The sequence below is a fragment of the Hemiscyllium ocellatum genome, unplaced genomic scaffold (genome assembly GCF_020745735.1).
Source record: "Hemiscyllium ocellatum isolate sHemOce1 unplaced genomic scaffold, sHemOce1.pat.X.cur. scaffold_2154_pat_ctg1, whole genome shotgun sequence".
NCBI classification, from domain to species: Eukaryota; Metazoa; Chordata; class Chondrichthyes; order Orectolobiformes; family Hemiscylliidae; genus Hemiscyllium; species Hemiscyllium ocellatum.
In genome coordinates, this window is record NW_026867991.1 from 21,010 (window position 1) to 44,626 (window position 23,617).

Sequence of the window (23,617 nt, forward strand, 5' to 3'; positions counted from 1 at the left end):
TTTCAGGTCCTCCAAATGTGCGAAATCAGAAATTAGCATAGAATCCCTCGACTGAGGAAACAGGCGACCGACCTCTCCCAAGAGCATCCCCCAGGCACCCAAACCCATACCGCATGACTATGTATTTACCCCGAACAAATGCACCGAACCTACACATCCCTGAAAACAATGGGCAATTTAGCATGGCCAGAACACCTGACCTGCACACTTTTGGAGTGTGGGAGGAAAGCGGATCCGTCGGACGAAATCCACGCAGACACGGGCTGAATGTGCAAACTCCACACAGGTAGTCGCCCGAGATTCGAATCGACGTGGGTCCGTGGCGCTGGGAGGAAGCAGTGAAATCCTGATTATAATTGCACATGCTGAAGCTTCGATTTATGGAGAGCTCTCAAATCGATGGTCTGCTTTTCTTCAAAATCGACTCAGACACATCAAACGGAACCTTCATGCGCATCTTCCTTGTTTTGGAGCTGATGGTGATGTGGCAGTGCGTGTGGGAGTGTCGGTGTCTGCGGCTTGTGGTGGGGTGGATTGTGTCGAGCAGAGAGTGGATGCTGGGGGTGGGGACTGTGCGTGGTGTTGGAGGGATGATGACGAGGCTGTCTCATGAGCACCGTTCTTTCTTTGGCGGTGCTGTGTTGTAAGCTTGCTGATGGCTTGGACGGTGCCAGAAGTGTGTGTTGAGGAGGGTTGTTACAGTAGAGACAGGACGGTGCGGCAATGGAGTGGGGGTGATGAAGAGAGATGGCGGCTTGGAATCGGCCCTGCACAGCCGGGGCTGCCAGTCTTTCCCACTGAATTGTGTGGATTGTGGCAGAATGGCTGCGCGGCAGTGTGAAGCGTGGACGTTTTTGCCAGCTCGTGCAAGCGCGCGCCTCGTGCCCGGGTAGCTCAGTCGGTAGAGCATCAGACTCTTAATCTGAGGGTCCAGGGTTCAAGTCCCTGCTCGGGCGGGTCGCTTTTAAATTGCACTGCCACAGGACAACAGAGAAGGCGGTGCGAGCAAATCAGACTCAATGGCCCTCCCGTTCTGGCGGTGGGGAAGCAAGTGCAGGCCCGTTTTGCCTGCCGCAACGCCTGGCTTCTGTTTGAATTGATCTCTTTCAGGTCCTCCAAATGTGCGAAATCAGAAATTAGCATAGAATCCCTCGACTGAGGAAACAGGCGACCGACCTCTCCCAAGAGCATCCCCCAGGCACCCAAACCCATACCGCATGACTATGTATTTACCCCGAACAAATGCACCGAACCTACACATCCCTGAAAACAATGGGCAATTTAGCATGGCCAGAACACCTGACCTGCACACTTTTGGAGTGTGGGAGGAAAGCGGATCCGTCGGACGAAATCCACGCAGACACGGGCTGAATGTGCAAACTCCACACAGGTAGTCGCCCGAGATTCGAATCGACGTGGGTCCGTGGCGCTGGGAGGAAGCAGTGAAATCCTGATTATAATTGCACATGCTGAAGCTTCGATTTATGGAGAGCTCTCAAATCGATGGTCTGCTTTTCTTCAAAATCGACTCAGACACATCAAACGGAACCTTCATGCGCATCTTCCTTGTTTTGGAGCAATGGCGATGTGGCAGTGCGTGTGGGAGTGTCGGTGTCTGCGGCTTGTGGTGGGGTGGATTGTGTCGAGCAGAGAGTGGATGCTGGGGGTGGGGACTGTGCGTGGTGTTGGAGGGATGATGACGAGGCTGTCTCATGAGCACCGTTCTTTCTTTGGCGGTGCTGTGTTGTAAGCTTGCTGATGGCTTGGACGGTGCCAGAAGTGTGTGTTGAGGAGGGTTGTTACAGTAGAGACAGGACGGTGCGGCAATGGAGTGGGGGGTGATGAAGAGAGATGGCGGCTTGGAATCGGCCCTGCACAGCCGGGGCTGCCAGTCTTTCCCACTGAATTGTGTGGATTGTGGCAGAATGGCTGCGCGGCAGTGTGAAGCGTGAACGTTTTTGCCAGCTCGTGCAAGCGCACGCCTGGCGCCCGGGTAGCTCAGTCGGTAGAGCATCAGACTCTTAATCTGAGGGTCCAGGGTTCAAGTCCCTGCTCGGGCGGGTCGCTTTTAAATTGCACTGCCACAGGACAACAGAGACGGCGGTGCGAGCAAATCAGACTCAATGGCCCTCCCGTTCTGGCGGTGGGGAAGCAAGTGCAGGCCCGTTTTGCCTGCCGCAACGCGTGGCTTCTGTTTGAATTGATCTCTTTCAGGTCCTCCAAATGTGCGAAATCAGAAATTAGCACAGAATCCCTCGACTGAGGAAACAGGCGACCGACCTCTCCCAAGAGCATCCCCCAGGCGCCCAAACCCATACCGCATGACTATGTATTTACCCCGAACAAATGCACCGAACCTACACATCCCTGAAAACAATGGGCAATTTAGCATGGCCAGAACACCTGACCTGCACACTTTTGGAGTGTGGGAGGAAAGCGGATCCGTCGGACGAAATCCACGCAGACACGGGCTGAATGTGCAAACTCCACACAGGTAGTCGCCCGAGATTCGAATCGACGTGGGTCCGTGGCGCTGGGAGGAAGCAGTGAAATCCTGATTATAATTGCACATGCTGAAGCTTCGATTTATGGAGAGCTCTCAAATCGATGGTCTGCTTTTCTTCAAAATCGACTCAGACACATCAAACGGAACCTTCATGCGCATCTTCCTTGTTTTGGAGCAATGGCGATGTGGCAGTGCGTGTGGGAGTGTCGGTGTCTGCGGCTTGTGGTGGGGTGGATTGTGTCGAGCAGAGAGTGGATGCTGGGGGTGGAGACTGTGCGTGGTGTTGGAGGGATGATGACGAGGCTGTCTCATGAGCACCGTTCTTTCTTTGGCGGTCCTGTGTTGTAAGCTTGCTGATGGCTTGGACGGTGCCAGAAGTGTGTGTTGAGGAGGGTTGTTACAGTAGAGACAGGACGGTGCGGCAATGGAGTGGGGGTGATGAAGAGAGATGGCGGCTTGGAATCGGCCCTGCACAGCCGGGGCTGCCAGTCTTTCCCACTGAATTGTGTGGATTGTGGCAGAATGGCTGCGCGGCAGTGTGAAGCGTGGACGTTTTTGCCAGCTCGTGCAAGCGCACGCCTGGCGCCCGGGTAGCTCAGTCGGTAGAGCATCAGACTCTTAATCTGAGGGTCCAGGGTTCAAGTCCCTGCTCGGGCGGGTCGCTTTTAAATTGCACTGCCACAGGACAACAGAGAAGACGGTGCGAGCAAATCAGACTCAATGGCCCTCCCGTTCTGGCGGTGGGGAAGCAAGTGCAGGCCCGTTTTGCCTGCCGCAACGCGTGGCTTCTGTTTGAATTGATCTCTTTCAGGTCCTCCAAATGTGCGAAATCAGAAATTAGCACAGAATCCCTCGACTGAGGAAACAGGCGACCGACCTCTCCCAAGAGCATCCCCAAGGCGCCCAAACCCATACCGCATGACTATGTATTTACCCCGAACAAATGCACCGAACCTACACATCCCTGAAAACAATGGGCAATTTAGCATGGCCAGAACACCTGACCTGCACACTTTTGGAGTGTGGGAGGAAAGCGGATCCGACGGACGAAATCCACGCAGACACGGGCTGAATGTGCAAACTCCACACAGGTAGTCGCCCGAGATTCGAATCGACGTGGGTCCGTGGCGCTGGGAGGAAGCAGTGAAATCCTGATTATAATTGCACATGCTGAAGCTTCGATTTATGGAGAGCTCTCAAATCGATGGTCTGCTTTTCTTCAAAATCGACTCAGACACATCAAACGGAACCTTCATGCGCATCTTCCTTGTTTTGGAGCAATGGCGATGTGGCAGTGCGTGTGGGAGTGTCGGAGTCTGCGGCTTGTGGTGGGGTGGATTGTGTCGAGCAGAGAGTGGATGCTGGGGGTGGAGACTGTGCGTGGTGTTGGAGGGATGATGACGAGGCTGTCTCATGAGCACCGTTCTTTCTTTGGCGGTCCTGTGTTGTAAGCTTGCTGATGGCTTGGACGGTGCCAGAAGTGTGTGTTGAGGAGGGTTGTTACAGTAGAGACAGGACGGTGCGGCAATGGAGTGGGGGTGATGAAGAGAGATGGCGGCTTGGAATCGGCCCTGCACAGCCGGGGCTGCCAGTCTTTCCCACTGAATTGTGTGGATTGTGGCAGAATGGCTGCGCGGCAGTGTGAAGCGTGGACGTTTTTGCCAGCTCGTGCAAGCGCACGCCTGGCGCCCGGGTAGCTCAGTCGGTAGAGCATCAGACTCTTAATCTGAGGGTCCAGGGTTCAAGTCCCTGCTCGGGCGGGTCGCTTTTAAATTGCACTGCCACAGGACAACAGAGAAGACGGTGCGAGCAAATCAGACTCAATGGCCCTCCCGTTCTGGCGGTGGGGAAGCAATTGCAGGCCCGTTTTGCCTGCCGCAACGCGTGGCTTCTGTTTGAATTGATCTCTTTCAGGTCCTCCAAATGTGCGAAATCAGAAATTAGCATAGAATCCCTCGACTGAGGAAACAGGCGACCGACTCTCCCAGGAGCATCCCCCAGGCACCCAAACCCATACCGCATGACTATGTATTTACCCCGAACAAATGCACCGAACCTACACATCCCTGAAAACAATGGGCAATTTAGCATGGCCAGAACACCTGACCTGCACACTTTTGGAGTGTGGGAGGAAAGCGGATCCGTCGGACGAAATCCACGCAGACACGGGCTGAATGTGCAAACTCCACACAGGTAGTCGCCCGAGATTCGAATCGACGTGGGTCCGTGGCGCTGGGAGGAAGCAGTGAAATCCTGATTATAATTGCACATGCTGAAGCTTCGATTTATGGAGAGCTCTCAAATCGATGGTCTGCTTTTCTTCAAAATCGACTCAGACACATCAAACGGAACCTTCATGCGCATCTTCCTTGCTTTGGAGCTGATGGTGATGTGGCAGTGCGTGTGGGAGTGTCGGTGTGAGAGAGATTCTTCATCCCAGCGCCACGGACCCATGTCGAATTCGAACTTCGGTCGACTACCTGCGTGGAGTTTGCCCATTCTCCCCGTGTCTGCGTGGATTTCGTCCGACGGATCCGCTTTCCTCCCACAGACCAAAAGTGTGCAGGTCAGGTGTTCTGGCCATGCTAAATTGCCCATTGTTTTCAGGGATGTGTATTTTCGGTGCATTTGTTCGGGGTAAATACATTGTCATGCGGTAAGGGTTTGGCTGCCTGGGGGATGCTCTTGGGAGAGTCGGTCGCCGGTTTCCACAGTCGAGGGATTCTATGCTAATTTCTGATTTCGCAAATTTGGAGGATCTGAAAGAGATCAATTTGTCACGGGATCCATTGCTTCTTCATGAAAAGACTCGATTCCTCTGTGGAATTTTAACTTATTATATTATATTGTATAAGATTAAGCTTAACAACAATGATGCTATTAACTCGTTAAGTGTCATGGGATCCGTCTACTTCTTCATGAAAAGACTCGATTCTTCTGTGGAATTTTACCTGATTATATTATATTGTACAAGATTAAGCTTAACAGCAATGATGCTATTAACTCGTTAAGTGTCATGGGATCCGTCTACTTCTTCATGAAAAGACTCGATTCTTCTGTGGAAGTTTACCTGATTATATTAGATTGTAGCAACAATGATACTATTAACTCTTTATTGTATTTTAGCCTAGCAACAATTAAGTATAACTATGACTACGTGGCAGCTGCTCTTTACCAGCTACTTATCAGCTACATATTGTTTTCTCAGCTAATTAAGTGTTTAACGCGACCTTTAAACAATGCTGACCGAGGCACAGTTTGAGATTCCAGTTCTTTAAACAAATGATGTAATTGCTTAACTTAGACTGTAAGGGATAAAAGCAGAGCTAAAACAGACAGAACTCACTCTTGTCTTGAAACACAGACAATGAGTCACCCAACCATCTCGGCTTAACTGCAGATCCTCTGAACCACCAGGCTTGCAGAAAAGACACATTTGTGCAAAATACAGACCGATCGGATGAAGCATACGGACGGCTAAGAGCTTGCTGAAATACGCCTGCCTAAAAGATTCTCGGTTGAGGCACTGCATTCTAGCCTGAAGAAGATACAATCTGAACCAACTAGCTGAAACACGCTAGTCTAAGAAGATCCCATTTGGGACACTCAGGTATTAAGCTCTGCTTTTATCCTAGGTATCTTTTAAGAACATTCAAAAAGGCTGTAACGATTGTGATTAACTGAAAACATCTGATTGTGAGTATTCAACTTACTATAGTGATAAATTTCTATTATATTTTACACCACACACTTCGTATTCGCCTAACCTTTATTTGATAAGATATGTTTACCTTTGTGTTGGTGTGTTAAGTCTAGAACTTAGCTGAGAAGGCATTAGGATTGACTTAAAGTGAATCCCTCTCACTCCTAGGTGAAAGGATAAACTGAAGGGACCTAGAGACCTGCGATAAACCCAGCCGAGTTTGTAGCTATCAGAACCATACTGTCAATAGGGACCACTGGTAAACTTGACAGGTAACGGCCTCAGGTATATGCCCGAGGTACTGTAGTTTAATCCGGTAGTAACCCATACCTATTGAGGATATCCACCTGAATAACATAACAATTGGTGCCCAACGTGGGGCTCGAGAGATTGCACTACCTTGAACCTCACGGCGTAAATATTATCTTTGTCACCAAATAAACTCCTTCTGTAGGGATATATCAAATAGTACAAAAAAATAAAAGCCCCTCAAAATGAAAAAGAAAATGGCCAATATACCTGCCTATTATTTTAGAAATGATTGGGCAGAAATAATCGCAGCAGGAAACGACAATATAGTCTCCCCACCTAACCTAAGAGGTCAGGAGGTAAGACTGAGGGCAGATGAGTCAGTCCTAGAAGGACTAAACAGACTCAATGGAGAACTTACAGCAGCAAGACTCCGATACAGGTTCAGAATAGAATATGTAGATGGAACTCACCATCACTGTGATGGATGTATACCAGCAGATGGAACTGGAAACCCCCTAGAACCAGCCCACCAGCATACCGCTGGCGTTCTACCAGCTCAACATACGGTAACAGTAATTAGAAGAGAAACAGACCTAAGGGGAAGAGAAGTACCGCTAGTACCAGGCATGTCAGAACATGCCTGGGCAGAAGATATAGCTCAGCAAATTATAGTGGCAGTAGACAGAGTGCTCCAAATACCCCAACTAAATAGAGTAGCACCACAATTCCTAGTGGCGCAACATGCTGTAGAAAAAGCCCGATGGCTAATCAATAATCCCAGGCCCGGACAAGCCGGACAAGCACCACAACCGGTAGCAGCCCACCGTGTGTACGGTGATCCCTCACTGAAAAATTTTAAAATCTGCTTCCTAGACTTTCCCTCAGATGACAGAGCAGCAATAAAATATATAATTCAACATTTCGAAAAACTAAAAGCCTTCTTGGAAGGACTAACCCCCCAAGAAAATTCAGATTTATTTAAAGCCCTGGATTGTCCTGCTTTAGATCAGGAACCGCACACCACCATAAATCTAGTTACCATACTCCATGAAGCCCACAACCGGGTATATGGAACCCAAAGAGCAGAAGCAGCCAACAAGATATTCAAAACACTCCTGGAATCAGGGAGAACAATGCTCCAGGTAGCACAATCCGCTGAAGATCTAGAAATAAACTATGTCCAAGTCAGGTCGCAATTATTCAGACAATTCCAGAACGAAGGCCATGCAAACAGGCTCAGGGAAGCCACAAACAGAGCACTAGGACAGGGACAAAACCCATGGCAAGTATTCAGACAAGAATTAATCAACTTAGGAGAAGTCCTCAATCTATCCCTAGATAGAATAGGAAAACAAAATCCCCACGGACCTCAACCAGAAGCCAAGGAAAGGAAATCAGAAAAACCTAAATCAGAAACCCAGAAACCCAAGGCGCAAGGACGCCAACAAAACCAAAGAAAACCATGGACATACCGACCCCAATATGAACCATTGGTTCAGGTAGTGGAAAAAGTCCAACCCAGGAACCAGGGACCTCCCCGACAGCAGCTACCTCCTAGACCAATTCCAGGAGTAAGCCAAACTATTTAGGGAGAAACCCCATTCCGAATTATCAAGACCCAAGAGCTAGAGGGGGATACCAACCTCCACGACAGCCAGCCCAGCAACCACAACAACCTCGGGAATATAGGCCACCCCAACAAAATTTTAGACCTAGGCCTCCAAATGGACAAGTTCAACAAAAACGATACAACCTGAGACCCAGAAACAGTCAGGGACAAGCAATAACCTCTGGATCAGCCAGAGTGCAAGCACAAGGGGACGAAAGAAATACAGAAGGGCAAAGAATCCACCAGACAGGGATGGTGAGAAAACCCAGACAGACAGCAGCAGAACCATGCTACCCTCAAGAACAAGGAAAAATAGAGGGGTATAAACCCCACAGACAGCAATGGCTCACAATAATGCTAGACACAGGGGCAGAAATGTCATTAATGGACAAAAGTTTGGCAGAAAAACTAAACATACCAAAAGTAGGAACAGAACCTTATCAGGGCATAGGAGCACCTGTAAAATGGGCAAATGTAGGAAAAATCAAATTAATCCTAAAAAATGGAAAACAAATAGAGACTAAAGCTCTAATTATAGAAGGTCTAAAAGACCAGGGAGAACCAGTAATATTAGGATGGGAAGACATTAAAAGACACAAACTACTAGAACAAACAGAAGACAAAAGAACAGAAGACTTAAAAGAAATTTTAGATAAAGAAAGCAACCCCAAAATCAGAGCAAAAATAAAACACCTAGTGCAAACTCAGTGGGAAATCTGGCAAAAGGACTCATACCATTGCGGTAATCTAAACATTGATCCCACTCCCACAGGAATGGGACACTTCAAAATCAAAAAGAAGTACGGCATCAACAAACCAGAGATAGCTAGGGAAATCCAAAAAGTCATAGAAAGACTTGAGGAACAGGGAGTCCTAATAGAAAAAGGATCCCCATACAATACACCCATAATTGGAATACCAAAGCCTGGTAAGCCAGGAAAGTACAGACTTGTCTGTGACTACCGAGACTTGAATTCAGGATCAGTGCCCTTCTCGTCATACTTTAAAGGAGCTCAGACTACATTGAATACCTTAAGAAGGGAGAAATATAAAACTACCCTAGACTTATCAAATGGATTTTGGAGTCATCCAATCCCAAAAGAAGAATGGCCATATACAGCCATAACAGACACCCTAGGGAGACAATTAGTTTGGACCAGACTCCCTCAGGGATACCTAAACAGCCCTGTAATATTTTCTGCAGAGGTCAGAAAAACAGTACAAAACTTAGCTCCACCAGGACAAATAGAATGCTATGTCGATTATATTTATATCACTCATGGTGACCTAGAAGAACATTTTGCCTGCCTACATAGAATAATGGAACACCTGTACCATAAGGGATATATAATTGGACTAGCAAAATCCCAGATCGCCAGAGAAAAGGTAAAATACTTAGGAGTGGAACTAACCAATGCAGGGAAAGGACTAACTGAAGAATACAGTGAAAAAATAGCTGATATTCAACCTCCTACCAAAATTAAAGAATTACAAGCAATATTAGGCCTATGTAACTATGCCAGAGACTTTGTCCCAGGATATGCAGAAATATCTAAACCCCTGTACAAAAAACTAACTGAGAAAGTATTCTCATGGACTGAAGAAGATCAAAATAACCTAAATGAACTAATCAACCAATTAAATAAAGCAGAAAACATGGGAAAGCATGAACCAGGGAAAGACATTACACTAGAAGTAATTATAGGGCAAGAAAGTGCCACCGTAAGAGTAACCAGTCAAGGACAGAACAAACCCTTCCAATATATCTATTTAAACTTTACAGAAACAGAGAGGAAATACCCAAAAATAGAAAAAACATGGGTAGCCATAACTAGAGCAGTGGAACCCATCAGAAAAATCCAAGGGGAAGGAAAGATAATAATCCTCACGGAATTGGCAGAATTACAATCCAAACAACAAAAAATAGAAAGGAGCCAAAGGGTCCACTCGGCCAGGTATGAAAAATGGGATATCCTACTAGCTGACCCCACTATAGAAATACAGCCCCTTACAGGAAAAACAGATACTTGGTGGACACCGAAATGTAAACTAGCTGCTACTGAAGAAAAAACTGAATTCAATCCAGATATGTACATCTATACAGATGGTAGTGCCCAAAGAGGCCTGGATAAACAAGGTAAAGAAGAAAAATTAACAGGAATAGGAATAGTAATCGGTACAAAACTAAACAATGAGTTCCAAGAAGAAAAGGTCTTATAAATAAAAGGACCACTGGGAGGTTCAGCCCAGAAAACAGAAGTAAAGGCGTTAGAATTAGCCTTAAAAGAAGCAAGCCAATTTCCTGCAGAACTCCAAATTCTCGTTTGTACAGATAGCTTTTATGCCAGTAGAGGCTATAACGAGGAACTAGATAAATGGAGTGAAAAAGGATTCCATGATTGTAGGAATCACCCCATACAATATAGACAAATATGGGAAGAAATAGCTAGATTAAAAGAAAACCTCCCAAATGTAAAAGTAATACATGTCAGAGGACACCAGAAAGAAGGTGAACACAAAAAAGGAAATGATCTAGCTGACCGAGCAGCCAAAGCCGCAAGTTTGGGAAAAGAATATAAAATAAGAGTAATAACTAGGCAAATGAAAAAAGAGAATCAGGACAAAGAATTGGAAGACTTACTTCAGGGCAAGGAAGTAAAAGGATACCCTAAAAATCAGGACTACTGGGAAGAATCTGATGGGGTAGTCAAAACCAAATTTAAAGATCAAACCACAGAACAGGCTAAGATAATACCCCCTAGGAAAGGGAGAAGAGAACTTATCAAGACGGCCCACGAAGGCTTAGGGGCCGTGCATCCAGGAATAAAAACCACTCAGTCACACCTAAAGCAGAAATACTGGTGGCCTGGGATGAATGCAGAAGTTAAAAGATATTGTAATGAATGCAAAACTTGCCTAAAATATAATATCAAGGGAGGAACTAAAAAAGAACCGAAAATTATTCGGTCACAAAATATGGAGCCCGGGTATAAATGGATAATGGATTTTATCGGCCCATTGCCGACCTCTCACGGGAAAAAGCCATTTAAAAGACCGAATAAATATTGCCTAGTATGTAATGATGAATGTACCGGATTCACCACCCTGATCCCAACAAAGAGTTGTAGGACACAAGATGTTATAGAAGCTAGTGAGTTGATTCTGGTCGCTAATGGGCCTCCCAGAGTAATTCATACAGACCAAGGACCTGGCTTTAAAAACCAGGACTTTAACATGTGGTGTACCGCTCATGGGATACAGCTTGAGTTTAGCACACCTTACCATCCTGAATCGGCAGGAAAGGTAGAACGGAGAAACCAAGATGTCAAACTAGCCTTGGCAAAATTATTGTGCACTCGCGGTGGTAGTTGGAGTCAATGGTTGAAGGAGGTGCAGCTGGCCATCAATAACACACCCATAGATCTCTTAGGAGCAGAGAACCATATAACTCCGCACTATTTGAGATATGGAGTACAAATGAATACAGAAAATAAGCCTGAAATAGAAACCCAAACTAAACTTAAAAAAGAATGGATAGATCTCCTAAAAACTAAAAAAGAAGAATTAAGACAACAAAGGGAACAGAAAATTCAAGACAGAAAATTTTGGCAACCTAAAGTAGGAGATTGGGTACAAGAGAAAAAACAAAATAAATCAGGAAGAGCCTTTAAAGCCCGCTATCATTTGCCTCAACAGATAATCCAAGTAGGAAATAGGACAGTGACAGTTGGGAAGGAAGGTAAGGAAAGGACTTTATCTGTAGATAATATAAGGCCAGTTAACAAAGACTAAGAACATGGCAGATTGGATGGCTGTATATTTAGGAGAAGAAGAGAAACACAGGGAACAAATGGAGGGATTTTTAACCTCCAAAAGAGATGTAAACTGCAGAAATGAAAAAAATTGGAAACCAATATTTAAAGGAAACAAAAAACAAAAAGAGAACAATATGGAGTTAGGACAATTAGGGAAAGGCAAAAGGATACCAAAAGTAAAAAACCCTCCTAAACTTAAATAAAAAAAAAACCAAGAAAGAAGAGACTAAGACGATTAAACAAAAGAAACTCACGGCAGAACACTGCTCTAAGTGTAATATAGTTCAACACACCCTACTATTTATAGTATTAGCCTTTCTAACTATAGGATGGATACTGCAGGCAGTAATAAAGCGCAGCCTGGAATGTAACACAGGTAATAACCCCGACAGCAACAGTAACTCGACAAATTCAGCAGGAATGCCTCTAATAATAGGAGGATTAACCCTATCTAACATGGCCCTAGAAATGTTAGGACTAATTACGATAAATGTTGCGCAAGCTCAAAAATATGAAACTTGGACAGATCCAAGACCCTCAGCAGAAATGATAGGAGAAGAAATTATAGGACACACATACACCTTAGACATAATAATCTTAAAACAGGAGCTTGGGAATGAAAACCAAGAACAAGATCAAAGAATAGATAATCTTATACAAAATTGGATAGACAAATTACTATCTTATAGTATACAAAATGTTACAACAAATGAAGAAACCTCAGAGAGAGATAGATGGCTCTACTGTTTATACAAAACGTATAACCGTTCAGACTATCAGAGTCCAGGATCGAAAAACCACTATAACTGCTCCTATCCAAATATTGGCAACCCCCTAAATAATATGAACACTCACCAACCGATAATACTATATGCAAACTCTACTTGGCACTACCAAGAAGGAGGTGACCAAGGACAAAGATGGAATGCCACAGGTGACACGGATCAGGTTTACCTCACCCTACTAGGACAAGATGATACGCAAGTTCAAGGATTAGGAACTTATTACCTTAAGAAAATGTTTAAAGAAAACGAAACACTGATAATATGCGATCCTACCATCTTTAACCAATCCAAGTCCAGAGAAGAAATAGGAGAATTACTAAAGAAACCAGTAAACTTTACGAAGTTATTCAGACAATATATAGATGTCTGTAACCACTTTGCCTTAGGGTATGAAGCAGAATTATCCTTACCTAAAGAGACCAAGGGAAAGAATGGGAAGATGTAAACCACAAGAGACAAACAAATGAATCCTGTTACTATTATTATAAAAATAACACCCATATAATTGGATGCACCGATAAAGCCACACAATGTTATAGTCCATCAGGATACAATACCGCTCTCCTCCAAAACTGCCCAAATGATAATAGAGCAAAAAGAAATGAAACCCATGGACCATGGTCCTGCAAAATTCCCAACTCAGGAAAAGTAGTATATATAGAACACGGTAGATTTAAATGTGGATACACTTATGAAGTTCCTTAGGATAATTACTATGAAAATAATACCAAAAAGTATAACACTGAGGCAGAAAAACCAGATGGAAATCAAACATCTAAATGGAAATCAGTATATCAAGACTGGGAAAAATTAAAATACTTCCTAAAAGACCCACAAAGACAGGGAACTGAAATAAAAGTAGAAAATACAACTCTGTACTGCTACCATTGGGGCAGGATGCACTGCTACAAAACAAAGCAGAATGCCACCTTTTGGGAACAATCTTCTCCTGATAGATGGCTGGTGATAACCACAAATCAAAAAAGCAGTAACAGCAACAATAATGAAAATAATAATAATAATAGACAACAACAGGCAGAAGCATATATTAAGGATTTATTCAAAAATCAGAAAATACAATGGGAAAACTCAAAAAACCTAATAATAGAGGTGATAACAATCAAAAAAGACCAAGCCTGGCAAATTGCCTTTAATGACCTTAGAAATCAATTAAATGTAATAACTAGACGATGGTTGCATAACACCGTAAGAACAGAAAACAGGACAATAGCTGATTTAACCTCAAGGGTATACAGACCCCACGTGGAAAACAAAGATCAGCAACTAAAGATCTCACTAGTAGAGATCAAATCCATTCTCACAAACGAAAATTACGAAACTAAAATAAAACAACCAATTTGGCAAAGCCTAAAAAATGGGTGGCTGAAAAAGGAAAAATGTATTCAAATTAACAATCAGCCTCAACTGATCGAATTCTCTAATTTAATCCTATTAAAACCCTGTGATAATAACACGGTTCAATATGTTAAAAAAGATTGCCAGATAGAGTACTTCCCATCTGGAAATACCTGGCTAACAAACCAGTCAGGAGAATTTAATGTTACGACAGGACATGTCGGATGTAATGGCAAAATTATGAGACAAAACAGAGAAACTTATAAGAACCCGGCAGAAAAAATTAATCTAAAAATAGAAAAACCCAAACCTGACCTAGAACATTTTGAAAGAATGCTAACCATCTATTCAGAAAAGCAATGGATGGAGATAACCTTCTCGGGCCCAACGGATGACGAGAAGCTAAAGACCCTCCAGAACCTAATATCAAAAGAAAGGAAGGCTGACCAAAAAACTCTACAGGAAGAGATAAAAATATGGGTAGAAGAATCAAGAAAAAATTGGTATGATAACTTGCATATTAATGCATGGACTATGTCAGTATTACAAACTACTGCAAACATTTGGGTGCAAATCTATGATTGGATTTATTGGATTCTATCATGGCTTGGCCTAGAACAACATACACTGCTCTTAGTGGGACTTATCCTACTCTGGGTGTTTGTGGTCGTAATTTGGCCATTACTCAAGCCATTAATCAAGGGATTGATTCCAGAACGAAAATAAACCACATCCTGCTTCCTCGACCGGCAAGCATGGATGAAACCACAACCAAATACCAAGAAGTCCTAGACTTCCTGGGAAAACAAAACCAAGACTTACTTGGGACTCTGAACTATTGTGAAGGAACGGGAATTCCTTGAACCAATGTGGTATTTTCTCCCACATGAAAGAACAATTTAGCCCTGTAGTCATGCCCGTAGGTCTATGGGACGCCTACTGCCACCACCTACCCATTATAGGAGGAAACATTCTGAAAGGACTCCAGCTCCTTTGGGGCTTGGTAAAATATAAATGGGTCCATTTGACCCTAGGTATAGGACTAATTCTCACAATTATGATTGGCTTTGAATTTAAACAAAGAAAATTTGGAATTACTAAGGGAGAATGGGGATCGTTTTTAACACTGATCTCCTCAACCATAATCATATCTTTTAATTACGAACCAGAATGGGCCATTTATTGTGCTACCATTCACTTGATTCTAAAGACATTAATTGTCTGTCATTCGGTCTTAACACAGACCTCGAACCAGGATAAACCTTCGTTTGTCCAAACCAAAAACCAAACCAAACCTTTGAAACACAGACGCGACCCGTCTCTGGGTGACGCTAAACCAGAAAAACAAAATAAGTCCAAGCAGCTACCACCTTGGAAGAAACCAAAACCACAGAAAACCTGTGTACCAAAATGGAACCAAAAACTTACATTACTGGAACTCAACAAACCCTCTGCATCTATGCGAAAAAAAAACAACCTCAATATTCCTTTATCAATATCCAAAAATTAAAGAATGGGTAACTAGAAAGAAGGAAACCAACACCACACGGAATACGGATGGTGGACTGAGCCAAGAACAGTTCTAAAAGAACACAACATTGGACAATGTTTAAATTGTAATGGACGTAAAAAGGCACAGAGACTAATATGCACATTTTGCTCAATGCTATTCGAAGAATTGAATATGAACATATTACTTTCTGTATGCAAACCAACGAAGATGTTGCCAGACCCAGATTTGCTCAAAGGGGAACGCATTCGACAAACACCCCTTTCAAAAGAATATATGGTACAGTATGACCGTAGAAGAGGCCATAACCTGGCTGAACACTTAATGATACTCTCCAAAGGAAAATATACCTTTGTGGACTGTCTGAACTATGTTGCAAAACTACAAAAGCGGAATGAAGAAAACCTAACCGACCTAAACATGCTCCGATCCAACATAAAACAAGACGAGTTTAATTACGTAACCAGAGAAGCCAACAGACCGTTACCTCATCCACAAATCGATATGATAACCGAATGGTCAAAATGGACATGGTCACCTAAAGCCATAGAAACGGTGGTAACTTATACATCACCGACCCATAATTGGAAATGGACGGAAAGAGAATATAAGAACCCACCTGGATACAATGACTGCCTCCTGAGGGAACTCCGGAGACAACACAAAATATCCCCGTACATGGCATGCGAAAGAGACCGCAAACAGGATCTCAAAGACTTCCATGAGTACAAAATGAGGATTCTGAATGAAAGACCAAAACGGACGGTCCAACAAACTTCATGGTACAGTTGGAAACACGATGGCTGTCAAGACCCCGAACCAAAACCAACATGGAAACCAGAGGTCCGGCTCTTTGACGACCAACATGATTGGAAACGAAATCCACTGATGAAATTCGTCGGAACCCCAACAACTGAATCTGATCATGAAACCCGCCATGGGAAGTCTGACTCAGAATGATTTCGCATAATTAAATGAAATTTATGCGTTGATTTAATGTTGCCTTTTCCGCTTTACTCACAATAGCTTTCATAATAAGAGCGTCAACTGCAACAAACTACATCGCTGATGAATAAAGTGAAGACAATAATAATGGAGCGCAGAAAAACGAAAAATTCCTGATACATGCTGCTATTGGTACAACAATCATTGTAGAACTCTGTTCAGCTATCATTTGAACTTTTTAAAGACACATGGGGAAATCTCGCTTTTCAAGAGGGGGACGTCACGGGATCCATTACTTCTTCATGAAAAGACTCGATTCCTCTGTGGAATTTTAACTTATTATATTATATTGTATAAGATTAAGCTTAACAACAATGATGCTATTAACTCGTTAAGTGTCATGGGATCCGTCTACTTCTTCATGAAAAGACTCGATTCTTCTGTGGAATTTTACCTGATTATATTATATTGTATAAGATTAAGCTTAACAGCAATGATGCTATTAACTCGTTAAGTGTCATGGGATCCGTCTACTTCTTCATGAAAAGACTCGATTCTTCTGTGGAATTTTACCTGATTATATTAGATTGTAGCAACAATGATACTATTAACTCTTTATTGTATTTTAGCCTAGCAACAATTAAGTATAACTATGACTACGTGGCAGCTGGTCTTTACCAGCTACTTATCAGCTACTAATTGTTTTCTCAGCTAATTAAGTGTTTAACGCGACCTTTAAACAATGCTGACCGAGGCACAGTTTGAGATTCCAGTTCTTTAAACAAATGATGTAATCGCTTAACTTAGACTGTAAGGGATAAAAGCAGAGCTAAAACAGACAGAACTCACTCTTGTCTTGAAACACAGACAATGAGTCACCCAACCATCTCGGCTTAACTGCAGATCCTCTGAACCACCAGGCTTGCAGAAAAGACACATTTGTGCAAAATACAGACCGATCGGATGAAGCATACGGACGGCTAAGAGCTTGCTGAAATACGCCTGCCTAAAAGATTCTCGGTTGAGGCACTGCATTCTAGCCTGAAGAAGATACAATCTGAACCAACTAGCTGAAACACGCTAGTCTAAGAAGATCCCATTTGGGACACTCAAGTATTAAGCTCTGCTTTTATCCTAGGTATCTTTTAAGAACATTCAAAAAGGCTGTAACGATTGTGATTAACTGAAAACATCTGATTGTGAGTATTCAACTTATTATAGTGATAAATTTCTATTATATTTTACACCACACACTTCGTATTCGCCGAACCTTTATTTGATAAGATATGTTTACCTTTGTGTTGGTATGTTAAGTCTAGAACTTAGCTGAGAAGGCATTAGGATTGACTTAAAGTGAATCCCTCACACTCCTAGGTGAAAGGATAAACCGAAGGGACCTAGAGACCTGCGATAAACCCAGCCGAGTTTGTAGCTATCAGAACCATACAGTCAATAGGGACCACTGGTAAACTTGACAGGTAACGGCCTCAGGTACATACCCGAGGTACTGTAGTTTAATCCGGTAGTAACCCATACCTATTGAGGATATCCACCTGAATAACATAACAAATTCAAACAGAAGCCACGCGTTGCTGGAGAAACACCGCGAGTTTGGCAGCACCTGCGACAGTTCGGAAATGCAAGCCTGAGCCGGGTAAGACGTTCACGCTTCTCACTGTCGCGCAGCCATTCTGACACAATCCACACAATTCAGTGGGAAAGACTGGCAGCCCCGGCTGTGCAGGGCCGATTCCAAGCCGCCATCTCTCTTCATCACCCCCACTCCATTGTCGCACCGTCCTCTCTCTACTGTAACAACCCTCCTCAACACACACCTCTGGCACCGTCCAAGCCATCAGCAAGCTTACAACACAGCACCGCCAAAGTAAGAACGGTGCTCATGAGGCAGCCTCGTCATCATCCCTCCAACACCACGCACAGTCCCTACCCCCAGCATCCACTCTCTGCTCGACACAATCCACCCCACCACAAGCCGCAGACACCGACACTCCCACACGCACTGCCACATCACCATCAGCTCCAAAACAAGGAAGATGCGCATGAAGGTTCCGTTTGATGTGTCGGAGTTGATGTAGAAAAAAGGCAGACCATCGATGAGAGCTGTCTCCATAAATCGAAACTTCAGCATGTGCAAATATAATCAGGATTTCACTGCTGCCTCCCAGCGCCACGGACCCATGTCGGATTCGAACTTCGGTCGACTCCCTGCGTGGAGTTTGCCCATTCTCCCCGTGTCTGCGTGGATTTCGTCCGACGGATCCGCTTTCCTCCCACAGACCAAAAGTGTGCAGGTCCGGTGTTCTGGCCATGCTAAATTGCCCATTGTTTTCAGGGATGTGTAGTTTCGGTGCATTTGTTCGGGGTAAATGCATAGTCATGCGGTAAGGGTTTGGCTGCCTGGGGGATGCTCTTGGGAGAGTCGGTCGCCTGTTTCCACAGTCGAGGGATTCTATGCTAATTTCTGATTTCGCAAATTTGGAGGATCTGAAAGAGATCAATTCAAACAGAAGTCACGCGTTGCGGGAGAAACACCGCGAGTTTGGCAGCACCTGCGACAGTTCGGAAATGCAGGCAAAACGGGCCTGTGCTTGCTTCCGCCACCGCCAGAACGGGAGGGCCATTGAGTCTGATTTGCTCGCACCGCCTTCTCTGTTGTTCCGTGGCAGTGCAATTTAAAAGCGACCCGCCCGAGCAGGGACTTGAACCCTGGACCCTCAGATTAAAAGTCTGATGCTCTACCGACTGAGCTACCCGGGCTCCTGGCCGGCTCCGGCCTGAGCCGGGTAAGACGTTGACGCTTCACACTGTCGCGCAGCCATTCTGACACAATCCACACAATTCAGTGGGAAAGACTGGCAGCCCCGGCTGTGCAGGGCCGATTCCAAGCCGCCATCTCTCTTCATCACCCCCACTCCATTGTCGCACCGTCCTCTCTCTACTGTAACAACCCTCCTCAACACACACCTCTGGCACCGTCCAAGCCATCAGCAAGCTTACAACACAGCACCGCCAAAGTAAGAACGGTGCTCATGAGGCAGCCTCGTCATCATCCCTCCAACACCACGCACAGTCCCTACCCCCAGCATCCACTCTCTGCTCGACACAATCCACCCCACCACAAGCCGCAGACACCGACACTCCCACACGCACTGCCACATCACCATCAGCTCCAAAACAAGGAAGATGCGCATGAAGGTTCCGTTTGATGTGTCGGAGTTGATGTAGAAAAAAGGCAGACCATCGATGAGAGCTGTCTCCATAAATCGAAACTTCAGCATGTGCAAATATAATCAGGATTTCACTGCTGCCTCCCAGCGCCACGGACCCATGTCGGATTCGAACTTCGGTCGACTCCCTGCGTGGAGTTTGCCCATTCTCCCCGTGTCTGCGTGGATTTCGTCCGACGGATCCGCTTTCCTCCCACAGACCAAAAGTGTGCAGGTCCGGTGTTCTGGCCATGCTAAATTGCCCATTGTTTTCAGGGATGTGTAGTTTCGGTGCATTTGTTCGGGGTAAATGCATAGTCATGCGGTAAGGGTTTGGCTGCCTGGGGGATGCTCTTGGGAGAGTCGGTCGCCTGTTTCCACAGTCGAGGGATTCTATGCTAATTTCTGATTTCGCAAATTTGGAGGATCTGAAAGAGATCAATTCAAACAGAAGTCACGCGTTGCGGGAGAAACACCGCGAGTTTGGCAGCACCTGCGACAGTTCGGAAATGCAGGCAAAACGGGCCTGTGCTTGCTTCCGCCACCGCCAGAACGGGAGGGCCATTGAGTCTGATTTGCTCGCACCGCCTTCTCTGTTGTTCCGTGGCAGTGCAATTTAAAAGCGACCCGCCCGAGCAGGGACTTGAACCCTGGACCCTCAGATTAAAAGTCTGATGCTCTACCGACTGAGCTACCCGGGCTCCTGGCCGGCTCCGGCCTGAGCCGGGTAAGACGTTCACGCTTCACACTGTCGCGCAGCCATTCTGACACAATCCACACAATTCAGTGGGAAAGACTGGCAGCCCCGGCTGTGCAGGGCCGATTCCAAGCCGCCATCTCTCTTCATCACCCCCACTCCATTGTCGCACCGTCCTCTCTCTACTGTAACAACCCTCCTCAACACACACCTCTGGCACCGTCCAAGCCATCAGCAAGCTTACAACACAGCACCGCCAAAGTAAGAACGGTGCTCATGAGGCAGCCTCGTCATCATCCCTCCAACACCACGCACAGTCCCTACCCCCAGCATCCACTCTCTGCTCGACACAATCCACCCCACCACAAGCCGCAGACACCGACACTCCCACACGCACTGCCACATCACCATCAGCTCCAAAACAAGGAAGATGCGCATGAAGGTTCCGTTTGATGTGTCGGAGTTGATGTAGAAAAAAGGCAGACCATCGATGAGAGCTGTCTCCATAAATCGAAACTTCAGCATGTGCAAATATAATCAGGATTTCACTGCTGCCTCCCAGCGCCACGGACCCATGTCGGATTCGAACTTCGGTCGACTCCCTGCGTGGAGTTTGCCCATTCTCCCCGTGTCTGCGTGGATTTCGTCCGACGGATCCGCTTTCCTCCCACAGACCAAAAGTGTGCAGGTCCGGTGTTCTGGCCATGCTAAATTGCCCATTGTTTTCAGGGATGTGTAGTTTCGGTGCATTTGTTCGGGGTAAATGCATAGTCATGCGGTAAGGGTTTGGCTGCCTGGGGGATGCTCTTGGGAGAGTCGGTCGCCTGTTTCCACAGTCGAGGGATTCTATGCTAATTTCTGATTTCGCAAATTTGGAGGATCTGAAAGAGATCAATTCAAACAGAAGTCACGCGTTGCGGGAGAAACACCGCGAGTTTGGCAGCACCTGCGACAGTTCGGAAATGCAGGCAAAACGGGCCTGTGCTTGCTTCCGCCACCGCCAGAACGGGAGGGCCATTGAGTCTGATTTGCTCGCACCGCCTTCTCTGTTGTTCCGTGGCAGTGCAATTTAAAAGCGACCCGCCCGAGCAGGGACTTGAACCCTGGACCCTCAGATTAAAAGTCTGATGCTCTACCGACTGAGCTACCCGGGCTCCTGGCCGGCTCCGGCCTGAGCCGGGTAAGACGTTCACGCTTCACACTGTCGCGCAGCCATTCTGACACAATCCACACAATTCAGTGGGAAAGACTGGCAGCCCCGGCTGTGCAGGGCCGATTCCAAGCCGCCATCTCTCTTCATCACCCCCACTCCATTGTCGCACCGTCCTCTCTCTACTGTAACAACCCTCCTCAACACACACCTCTGGCACCGTCCAAGCCATCAGCAAGCTTACAACACAGCACCGCCAAAGTAAGAACGGTGCTCATGAGGCAGCCTCGTCATCATCCCTCCAACACCACGCACAGTCCCTACCCCCAGCATCCACTCTCTGCTCGACACAATCCACCCCACCACAAGCCGCAGACACCGACACTCCCACACGCACTGCCACATCACCATCAGCTCCAAAACAAGGAAGATGCGCATGAAGGTTCCGTTTGATGTGTCGGAGTTGATGTAGAAAAAAGGCAGACCATCGATGAGAGCTGTCTCCATAAATCGAAACTTCAGCATGTGCAAATATAATCAGGATTTCACTGCTGCCTCCCAGCGCCACGGACCCATGTCGGATTCGAACTTCGGTCGACTCCCTGCGTGGAGTTTGCCCATTCTCCCCGTGTCTGCGTGGATTTCGTCCGACGGATCCGCTTTCCTCCCACAGACCAAAAGTGTGCAGGTCCGGTGTTCTGGCCATGCTAAATTGCCCATTGTTTTCAGGGATGTGTAGTTTCGGTGCATTTGTTCGGGGTAAATGCATAGTCATGCGGTAAGGGTTTGGCTGCCTGGGGGATGCTCTTGGGAGAGTCGGTCGCCTGTTTCCACAGTCGAGGGATTCTATGCTAATTTCTGATTTCGCAAATTTGGAGGATCTGAAAGAGATCAATTCAAACAGAAGTCACGCGTTGCGGGAGAAACACCGCGAGTTTGGCAGCACCTGCGACAGTTCGGAAATGCAGGCAAAACGGGCCTGTGCTTGCTTCCGCCACCGCCAGAACGGGAGGGCCATTGAGTCTGATTTGCTCGCACCGCCTTCTCTGTTGTTCCGTGGCAGTGCAATTTAAAAGCGACCCGCCCGAGCAGGGACTTGAACCCTGGACCCTCAGATTAAAAGTCTGATGCTCTACCGACTGAGCTACCCGGGCTCCTGGCCGGCTCCGGCCTGAGCCGGGTAAGACGTTCACGCTTCACACTGTCGCGCAGCCATTCTGACACAATCCACACAATTCAGTGGGAAAGACTGGCAGCCCCGGCTGTGCAGGGCCGATTCCAAGCCGCCATCTCTCTTCATCACCCCCACTCCATTGTCGCACCGTCCTCTCTCTACTGTAACAACCCTCCTCAACACACACCTCTGGCACCGTCCAAGCCATCAGCAAGCTTACAACACAGCACCGCCAAAGTAAGAACGGTGCTCATGAGGCAGCCTCGTCATCATCCCTCCAACACCACGCACAGTCCCTACCCCCAGCATCCACTCTCTGCTCGACACAATCCACCCCACCACAAGCCGCAGACACCGACACTCCCACACGCACTGCCACATCACCATCAGCTCCAAAACAAGGAAGATGCGCATGAAGGTTCCGTTTGATGTGTCGGAGTTGATGTAGAAAAAAGGCAGACCATCGATGAGAGCTGTCTCCATAAATCGAAACTTCAGCATGTGCAAATATAATCAGGATTTCACTGCTGCCTCCCAGCGCCACGGACCCATGTCGGATTCGAACTTCGGTCGACTCCCTGCGTGGAGTTTGCCCATTCTCCCCGTGTCTGCGTGGATTTCGTCCGACGGATCCGCTTTCCTCCCACAGACCAAAAGTGTGCAGGTCCGGTGTTCTGGCCATGCTAAATTGCCCATTGTTTTCAGGGATGTGTAGTTTCGGTGCATTTGTTCGGGGTAAATGCATAGTCATGCGGTAAGGGTTTGGCTGCCTGGGGGATGCTCTTGGGAGAGTCGGTCGCCTGTTTCCACAGTCGAGGGATTCTATGCTAATTTCTGATTTCGCAAATTTGGAGGATCTGAAAGAGATCAATTCAAACAGAAGTCACG

General features: G+C 46.1%; 8 non-coding genes across 8 annotated transcripts; 4 read left to right on the plus strand and 4 right to left on the minus strand.

The window, feature by feature from the left end:
* The first annotated feature begins 883 nt into the window (after positions 1-883).
* On the plus strand, positions 884-956 carry trnak-cuu (transfer RNA lysine (anticodon CUU)). The gene has a single exon. It is a non-coding gene; the product is annotated as a tRNA-Lys (tRNA).
* A 1,031-nt stretch (positions 957-1,987) lies between these two features.
* trnak-cuu (transfer RNA lysine (anticodon CUU)) lies at positions 1,988-2,060 on the plus strand. The gene has a single exon. It is a non-coding gene; the product is annotated as a tRNA-Lys (tRNA).
* Positions 2,061-3,090: 1,030 nt separating this feature from the next.
* trnak-cuu (transfer RNA lysine (anticodon CUU)) lies at positions 3,091-3,163 on the plus strand. Its single transcript has one exon. It is a non-coding gene; the product is annotated as a tRNA-Lys (tRNA).
* A 1,030-nt stretch (positions 3,164-4,193) lies between these two features.
* Positions 4,194-4,266, plus strand: trnak-cuu (transfer RNA lysine (anticodon CUU)). Its single transcript has one exon. It is a non-coding gene; the product is annotated as a tRNA-Lys (tRNA).
* A 14,920-nt stretch (positions 4,267-19,186) lies between these two features.
* Positions 19,187-19,259, minus strand: trnak-uuu (transfer RNA lysine (anticodon UUU)). Its single transcript has one exon. It is a non-coding gene; the product is annotated as a tRNA-Lys (tRNA).
* Positions 19,260-20,336: 1,077 nt separating this feature from the next.
* On the minus strand, positions 20,337-20,409 carry trnak-uuu (transfer RNA lysine (anticodon UUU)). The gene has a single exon. It is a non-coding gene; the product is annotated as a tRNA-Lys (tRNA).
* A 1,077-nt stretch (positions 20,410-21,486) lies between these two features.
* Positions 21,487-21,559, minus strand: trnak-uuu (transfer RNA lysine (anticodon UUU)). The gene has a single exon. It is a non-coding gene; the product is annotated as a tRNA-Lys (tRNA).
* A 1,077-nt stretch (positions 21,560-22,636) lies between these two features.
* Positions 22,637-22,709, minus strand: trnak-uuu (transfer RNA lysine (anticodon UUU)). Its single transcript has one exon. It is a non-coding gene; the product is annotated as a tRNA-Lys (tRNA).
* Positions 22,710-23,617: the final 908 nt, after the last annotated feature.